The sequence below is a fragment of the Amphimedon queenslandica genome, unplaced genomic scaffold (genome assembly GCF_000090795.2).
Source record: "Amphimedon queenslandica unplaced genomic scaffold, v1.1 AMPQUscaffold_13086, whole genome shotgun sequence".
Taxonomy (NCBI): Eukaryota; Metazoa; Porifera; class Demospongiae; order Haplosclerida; family Niphatidae; genus Amphimedon; species Amphimedon queenslandica.
The window spans coordinates 35896-44356 of record NW_003546678.1 but is presented as its reverse complement, the minus strand read 5'-3'; the positions used below and the strand labels follow the sequence as shown (position 1 = coordinate 44356).

At 35.1% G+C, this 8461-nt stretch overlaps 2 long non-coding RNA genes across 3 annotated transcripts; both read left to right on the top strand.

Moving 5' to 3' along the window:
• Positions 1–898: 898 nt before the first annotated feature.
• LOC109585320 (uncharacterized) lies at positions 899–4752 on the top strand. Of its 2 annotated transcripts, none has more exons than XR_002186429.1 (7): positions 899–1112; positions 1938–2011; positions 2252–2349; positions 2524–2636; positions 3127–3228; positions 3326–3473; positions 4591–4752. It is a non-coding gene; the product is annotated as an uncharacterized LOC109585320 (long non-coding RNA). The 2 variants fall into 2 exon arrangements; XR_002186428.1 differs by having other exon boundaries at positions 900–1112; positions 2284–2349.
• Positions 4753–6756: 2004 nt separating this feature from the next.
• On the top strand, positions 6757–7037 carry LOC109585318 (uncharacterized). The gene is made up of 2 exons (XR_002186427.1): positions 6757–6810; positions 6855–7037. It is a non-coding gene; the product is annotated as an uncharacterized LOC109585318 (long non-coding RNA).
• The last annotated feature ends 1424 nt before the right edge of the window (positions 7038–8461 follow it).

Sequence of the window (8461 nt, the reverse complement as noted above, 5' to 3'; positions counted from 1 at the left end):
GAGGCTATATTGTAAATTTGGTCTGATTCTGATCACTACAGGCAAAGTTTTTTGAAAGTTTGCATTTTTCTCGCATAAAACACCAATTTCAAAATCTAAACTTCATTTTACAGCTTTATATATTTCCAGTCCCTTTCTTAAAGGTTTTTCATTAAAATAAAACCCATTTTTAGAGGAGCATAAAGAACCTAATAAGATTCTTATATGGGACACTTGTATGGCTTAAGCATTCCTGCATAAAATAATTGTTGCTATAGGCAGCACCCTTAACTTCGCTAATTTCACAGTTTTAAAAAATTTGTGAAAATTTTTATTTATGAAAATTATTTTTTATCATACTAATAATGGTCAGTAGAAGAAAAACGCAAAAAATTTTTTGTGAATAGGTTGAAAGGTGATTTTCGTGAAATATTTTTCTTGGAAATATACCCCCTATAAAGTATTATTAATTGGTACTGTATTATCAATGCTGATTAAATTTATCAATGCTGATTAAATTTATCAATATGCATTAAAGTGTGAAAATCACACTTCAGCTTTCAAAAATTGGCAAAACTGAGCCTCTTCTGTTTAAAAATGGCACTTTGGTTTTAACTATAAAGAAAATTTGTATGCACCTATTTTTATATAAAGTTTGCATCTAAAAATAATGTTTAAAATAAAAATTTGGAATAAAATCAAACAAAAATTAACATAAAAATTGTTAGGGGAACGTTGATGACACACCTAAAATAGATTTTATGTGAAAATTGCACTTATTCTTAATCAAATCTCTCAGGTTTTTATTCACAGGCTCACAGCCTCACTTCTGAAGCTGTGATTCCCGGTATATCCCGGGAGGAATTACTACGCATGCGCAGAATAGTCACACGTGGTTGAAGACGTCAACTGAAGACGTCAACTCAACTCGTCAAGGCAAACTCAAAGAGAGAGAGTGAGATCGAGAAGAAGATGCGAAGATTCAGAGGCTGCGAAGCAGGCAGTGCTAGGCAGCAACTTCATAAGTTCATTGCTCGTCTAGTCGATGCTGTAGCCGTGGTTCAAGATGACGGACTTATGAAGGACATCCTGCAAACTGACACGTGGCCAGCTCACTCTTTACTGAACAAACTGTAAGATTTAGCTGATAATTATTTGTAAATTTGAAATTTAAATTTTAATAACTGCAATTTGCCAATAAAATTATTTTATGATGAAAGTTGTAATGGAATTTTAATTATTACTGATAGTTGAAGAATGAATCATTAGTGTACGCATGTACTGTACATTTTCCATTTGCTACATCCTAGCCTTTTATGATATTATGCATTTATGATACCCGTAAATACATGATGTAAAATACATTTCTAGTGGACTGATTACATAGCTATGATTATGATTACGATTACGATTACTGAAAAACCTCTAATTCATTTTAATCAATTGCGATTACAATTTTAATCAACCCCAACCCTGCTCCTTGACTGAATTTTGTTGACATTGGAGGACACCAACATGCACCCACACACACACATGTCAAGCAATACATGTATATTTTATCAGATATGAATCAAAATTTTAATTGATGCAATCAAATTTTGTGTGCTGTCTATGCAATGAATTATTTGTAAAATTAAACTTAAATTTTCATATTTACAACAATGCATGTATTCACCAAATTTTACAGTTCTTTAAAATTTTGTTATACATGTATGTACAGTACCAAATAGCTCCAAATTTTCATGAGTCAAAAATTTCATCAAAATCTTAATTTCTTGTTAAAATTATTTTTGTCAATAAAATTTTTGTTATTAATCCGCATACTACCCACTTGGAACAAAAATTTAGTTGGTTAAGTACCTGACGAATTTGACGAAATTTGGAGCTATAGGGTATGTCATTCATACATGTACATTTTTGGCAGCTGTTAATTATTGACATAAATTTTTTTTATTCAGGGAAGATGGAAAGAGAGACTAAAAAAGGTGATGTTAAATCTAATGACTTGCTATCAGTTTAAGCCAAGAAATATGTAAGTAATAAGATATTGTTAAATTGCTGTGTGCTGTGTATACCATACATTAGTAGCTTGATTTTATTGCGGCACTGCAGCACTTTATTTTAGTACTTTTTGACTTTTTTGTTTTTTTAAAGGAAGTTAAAACCATGAATTGTCCCACAAAGAGTAGACCACAAAACACACATCATACCAACGATCCGCTTTAGTGTAGCATATACAATAAAGTTATTAGCTCATTCTTATTTGCTTTAGACACATGTACCTGTAAATTATCATCTCCTTAGAGATCTGACATAATTTATTCACACTGAAGCAACAGCTTGTTAAAGACATATGTCATCAAGACAAAGGTACAATGTAATAACATGTACATGTACACTGTACATTTAAAGGAACATGTGTGATTCTGATATACATTTGATTTACTTTTTGTGTCTCTGTTTCTCTTACATACTCAATGTACATGTATTGCAACATTGTATCAACCGTCACTGTCATCTATCACTATTTTGATTTCCAAAAAGGCTCATCTCTTATAAAAGGAATTAGGAGAGATTCTATTTACAATGGTCGCCATCTGTAACACATAAAACATGTAAAAGTGGATAACATTCATTTATCAGGAGCACTCTCTAAAGTGAGTCATATAATATTTACAGTATGTTCATCATCAATACATGTGACATTATGTACATGTATCTACTAAAGTCTATTCAGTTTCACCTGACCTATTGATTTTTTGTTATAACTTTTGATATATATAGTATACATAAACATAGAATTTAGAAATTTTGTTTGCACCATTAAAATTGCTAGGTCCTTCCCGTCCTTTAGATAAAAGATCGAGTCAAAACGATAAGGCCTTAACCTTTTTTGGATGTCCCTGTATAAACTCAATGACATACCTTATTACCTTTGACTGCAATTATGCAGCTAGAACAGCCAGAATAAATTCAGCTGCTACTTATCTGCATCCCTTCCGTGCAACAAAAACAATTCCAAAACCACAAATACGTAAAGAATGCGGATGTGACACGTAGAATTGAAAAAAGCCAGGGCCCAGGGGTCAGGTGAAAGTGAACAGACTTTAATTCTTTCTCTTCTACTCTTCATTTTCTTTCACAAAGAGAAGAAAGAAGGCTCATGCTAAATAATTGGTGTTGTCCAGTGATAGTGTTTACTGGAAGCATGGTCCAGGGCAAATGGTAACTATGTTCTCCATAATGGAGGTAATGTCTTTACATTTTTATATTATTATTATTTCTAATTTTTTATACAATTTTCTAACTCTGCCTTTTTATTACACACACATATTCATGCTTTCAGGTATTAGTATTTCAAAGAAACCGGCTTGAAATTTAAATCCGAAATTCCCAAACAGCTAGTCGTCAAGGAGATGGGATAGATCAGGGGCCCCCTGTCCTTGTGTGGGAAGAGAGAGGAGGAGGAGAGAGAACCTGAGGAGGAATTCTGAGTGAGTAATTAATAATACCGTAGGTGGGGATATATTCGCGGCTGCTTATTTTCACGATTTTTTCCCGCACTCAGCAATTACCATGGTTACCAAATGCAATTTTAATTGAAAAATCCGCGATATTAATAGCAAAGGACTCTGTTGCAGTGTTCTTGGGCTGTTGTTCTTGCTGTTACTAATCCTTGGTCTCTTTGGAGCTGTTTCAACCAGAGCTACTCTCTTCACTCTGCCTCGCCGTATCTTGGCCCATTCTTGGGACTCTCCACCCATTTATTGACTTGGGCGTGGTTAATTATCACCAACAAGTGGAGCGGCAAGTATTTCCAGCAAAGAGCTCAAAGGTAGTGGTCCATACAAGAAGATAGCGGATGGAGAACTGGATGGCTCCCACTAAAGCTGCTAAAGAATAGATAAATAGCTGCTGAACACTGTAATTGTATAAACACGTGGTATTATTGTGATAGCAACAATCAATTGGTTTCCATGTTATTTAATTGAACCTTTTTATTAGTTTTTATTATCGCGAAAATAAGCAGCCGCGAATATATCCCGACCTACGGTATTAAGTATATCATGTGAAATGTATTGTATCAGAATTAATCTTTTAAGTTACTGTAGGACGACTAATTTTCGCGAATGCTAATTAGAATTTCCATGGAAACAGATTAGATAGTTGCTATGGTGATTGACCACGTGTTTATACATTTACAGTGTCCAGCAGCTAATCAGCTAAAGTAGCAGCTTTAGTGGAGCCATCCAGCTCTTTTATCCCGTTATATTCTTGTATGGACCACTACCTTCGAGCTCTTTGCTGCAAAATCAGTGCTGGTCCGTCGGTCATGATTATAAACCACACCCAAGTCAATAAACATAATGTTTATTGGTTTGGGTGTGGTTTATAATCATTAGTCGTCCTACGGTACTTAAACATGTAGCATTTATATTTTTCCTGATACATGTACACGTACATGTACATGCCCCTTGTCAAAAGTTAGTAATCGAATTTGGATTTTTACGAATTTAATAGTGTACATACATGTACATGTATTGGTAGAGCTAGGAGCTTACTATTTCATATCTCTTCCCCACACACACACACCCATACATATATATTCAGGTATTGATACATGAAATTCAGTGAGACCAGCTTTAGAGAAGATGATATTTAATCCAAACACAATGACAGCATTCTTGGACAGGTTATCTGACTATTGAGAGGACATAATGAAGGAGTAGTAATAACTGTAACTGTACATTAACCAGGTCAGTAATGGGTATAGTTGTCACGTACATGTACATGTAATATTACATGTAAATATTATAACACCCCCCCTAGGGATACAAATGCGTTGTACATGTATCCCTGCCTTGGGATGTTATTGTAACATTTGTGTAGTAATGAGTGGGCATATCAAAGGCATATACACATGTACACTGCGCATGCTCAGTATCGTTACAATTTGTGGTAAAATACAATTGTGGTACTATACAGGAGGCTCAAATAAGGTACTTTACTACTTTATCAATAGATTGGAATATATCTGGAAGAGCATATAATCTATGAGATCTGGTGATTGCTAATTGGCCTTGTATCCATCTTACCTTCCCTGGTCATATTATTTAGTACTATTGAGGCTAGTCAACCATTGATTTGAACACGGAAAGAGAGCAGTGAAACTCTGCCTGCACATGGATCTGTGTATAGATATTAGTTGTCTGGACTTGCTGTTTTTCCGGCTTTGTACATTGTACCTGTTAATTCCCGTGGGTTCCTCCTGGGCTTTCTAGACTTTATTGGCGGTTGGCTATCAGCTTATGTAGCTGTCCAATATTTTGTTTTGTATATTTTATTTTAAAAGACATTTTACTGTGAAAACCACAGTAATACATTACGTTTTTAACCACAGGCAGTGCCTTTGATACTCCCACTCACTATTATACAAGCACATGTACACTATGAGGTGCAATACATGTGCATGTACATGTATAGTTGATAATTGGTTTCAGTTGAGTTTGACAGATGAGCCATCCTTATTACTCCTTTGTAAGTTATGGTAGCTGATCAAACTTGTTAACTGGTTCCTCCTCATCTCTGGCCTGATTTTGGAGTCACTGGGTGCTTTTAACTGCTTTAAGGTTCTCAACTGGTTTCCTGTGGGCGAGGCTACACGTGATGTTTTGATAATGAACACTTCATGTTCAACTTAAACTGAAACTGACTATACATGTACACGTGCATGACGCAGAATTTTTTGTTTTAAAGATGAATAAAATATGAAAAAATGAAACAAGAAATTTATTGATATGATACAGTACATGTATGAACAGTGCATGACTGCATGTACATTTGGTCCAATTACTGTGCAGTGCAGTCTAATATAAGGCTATGGAGATATACAGTACTATGTCCCAACTGAGTTTGAATCGGGAGCATAACTATATTGTTCTTTCTTGTTTTGTTTCCTTATTGCTTTTTCCATTCACGTTTACATTTGGCTACAGAACACTGCATTTTAACGACCTCTTCATTATGTAACATAGCCTCAATGGCTTCTGATATCAATGGTTCACTGCTCTCTGTGTCTCTCTTGTCTTCTTGTGATTAGTAGCTCCTAGGGATGGGATGAATGTCTCATGTGCCAATCGAATGTTCTTGTAAATAAATCAAATGAATATGCGAATCATTTGGTTTGTTAATTAACTCATTTTTGTCAAAAAATAGTGAATAACTGTACTACAGGAGCTTGGCATTATGATTCAAAAACAATACATGTATTACATTAAGATTTCAAGTTCTAAGTTTATTCACTACTAAGCCAGCTTTAGAAAACAGTCTCTCTGAAGGTGTAGACATCACTGGTATTCTTGGTTTTCACAATAATTATTCATAGTTTAAATTGAGGATATGAATCATCATTGCATCACGTTGACAAGGGCCACACCCCATTGTGGGAATAAGCTGTTTGAGCCATTGGCTGCAATGGTAAATAATTGCTGTGTCTTGGGCTACTAAGCTTTGCAGGCAACAAAACTTGCCTGATATTCTTCTCTTCTCTATTGAAGAAGAAAAGGAAATGAAAAAATTGGACAAAAATAGTTAGGAGAGCAAGATGGAAGCAAAAGAAGCAGGAAAGATTTTATCAATAAACAGTTCACTGTAGGTTGCTTGCAATAATGTTTCTGACGATTTAACTGCTTTCTAGACAAATTGCAAGATTATTAATCATCTAGACTACTTTTCAACACTGGTTTCCTGCTGTAACATAACAAAATAATAAGCAGAAAAATAATAAGCAGAAAAATACAAAGATAGTAAAGTAATGCCTGGTAATTCAAGGTAAGCAATGATAATGCAAGCTGTGAATCTACTCTAAACTGCAGTTTCAGCTGTAAAAAGTGATGCAACAACATGAGAACAACCTTTATCATACCACAACATGCAGCCTGAGGGAGACTAAAACTGAATGATCTGAAAGTTATCAATCAATGCATAGCAGTGAAAGGAATGATGTTTCAAGTGTCTTGTGTTATTTACTGATGAATTTGTCTCTATTTACCATCTAGTTCTTTCAATTAAACATGTCCTGAGTTCAATGAGTGGCCATAAAAGAGGCCATTACTCATGTTTTCTAGAAATTTAACTATTTTTTGTGATGAATATGGGTAGTTTGTGTCTTAAAGACCAGAATGTCTTAGTTTCTCAATGTTTCTCCTCTGCTGAAGTGAGTTCAAGCCCTTGCAATAAGTATTTTCCATTGCAATGCATACATCTTTCCCACAATTGGGCGTGGTACTTGTCATCGTGACAATATTCTGATTCATTTCCTCAGGTTATTATGGTTAATACTCAATGAATAAATTATCTTGAAAACGAAGAATACACAGGTAAGATCTAGAGCCTCATTGACGGAAAATGAGACTGATTCTTTCTCCACTGCAATGGATTGGTTGACCTTGTTACTTACAACTTTTCTGAAAAAATTGCATCAATTTTATGATCTGAGCTAAGCTCTTCTTGTTCATCTCCTAGTAGTTGGTCTAAGGCTGTCTTCTTTGGAGGTGAAGCTGTGTCTAAATCAGCTCCAGTGGAGTGCTCTAATTCTTCTTCATTCTCTTGTAACAGCTCCACCTTTCCTTTAAGATAATTTCTGAATGATTTCTTCTCATTGTCAGTGAGAAACTTAAGTTCCTGCATGAACAGTGGATCTAAGGCTCCTGCTATTGTTGCAACTTTGTGATGGTCAGTAAGATTTAAGGACCGTCTAGATTTTATCGAAGAAACAATCTCACTGTTTAATTGAGTGCAAGATAGTGAATTGGTGACTCATTTCTCATGAGGCTTGTAGGTTTTCAAAAATTTCAAATAAAGCAGGGTATAAGCAGGAAATTGAAGCATTGTATTCATAGCTTAAGAAAACAGTTGCTGTTTCAAGTGGCTATAATACTTTTACCACCTCTTGTAACAGCTCCCATTGATCACTTGGTAAATCTAGGTATCTGTTTGCCCTTTTTGTAACTGACTCATCAGAAAGAACAGATGTAACTGGCCATCTTGGCTCCATTGCAGTTTAGGTCCTACCAAATTAATAATTGACTAATTTAAAAAAATTAATAAATACATCATAACAAGAATAATAAGTTAAAGAGAGGGATCCAGAGGCAAAGAATCATGAATTAGGCTGGTATTCCCTCTCTGAACAACTACAGACAGATTTTGAAGTAGGTAGCTCTTGCTATTTTTCTCTCCTGCGAGATGCCGAATCCAAGGACCAAGATGGTGAACAAGATAATGAGATCGAGGACCTAGCACTCCAAGTGACTCAATGGCCAGTGGACAGAAGAAGAGAGACTGGGGCAGGTTGGTGTACTTAGATATCTTCCGAGACTTGGCAGAGGCAGCTACAGTTCCTGTGGCAGTGATGGCTTGAGATCTGTAGGAAACTGCCAGAGAATCAATTATGCAATTATCATGAATAATAATGAATAAT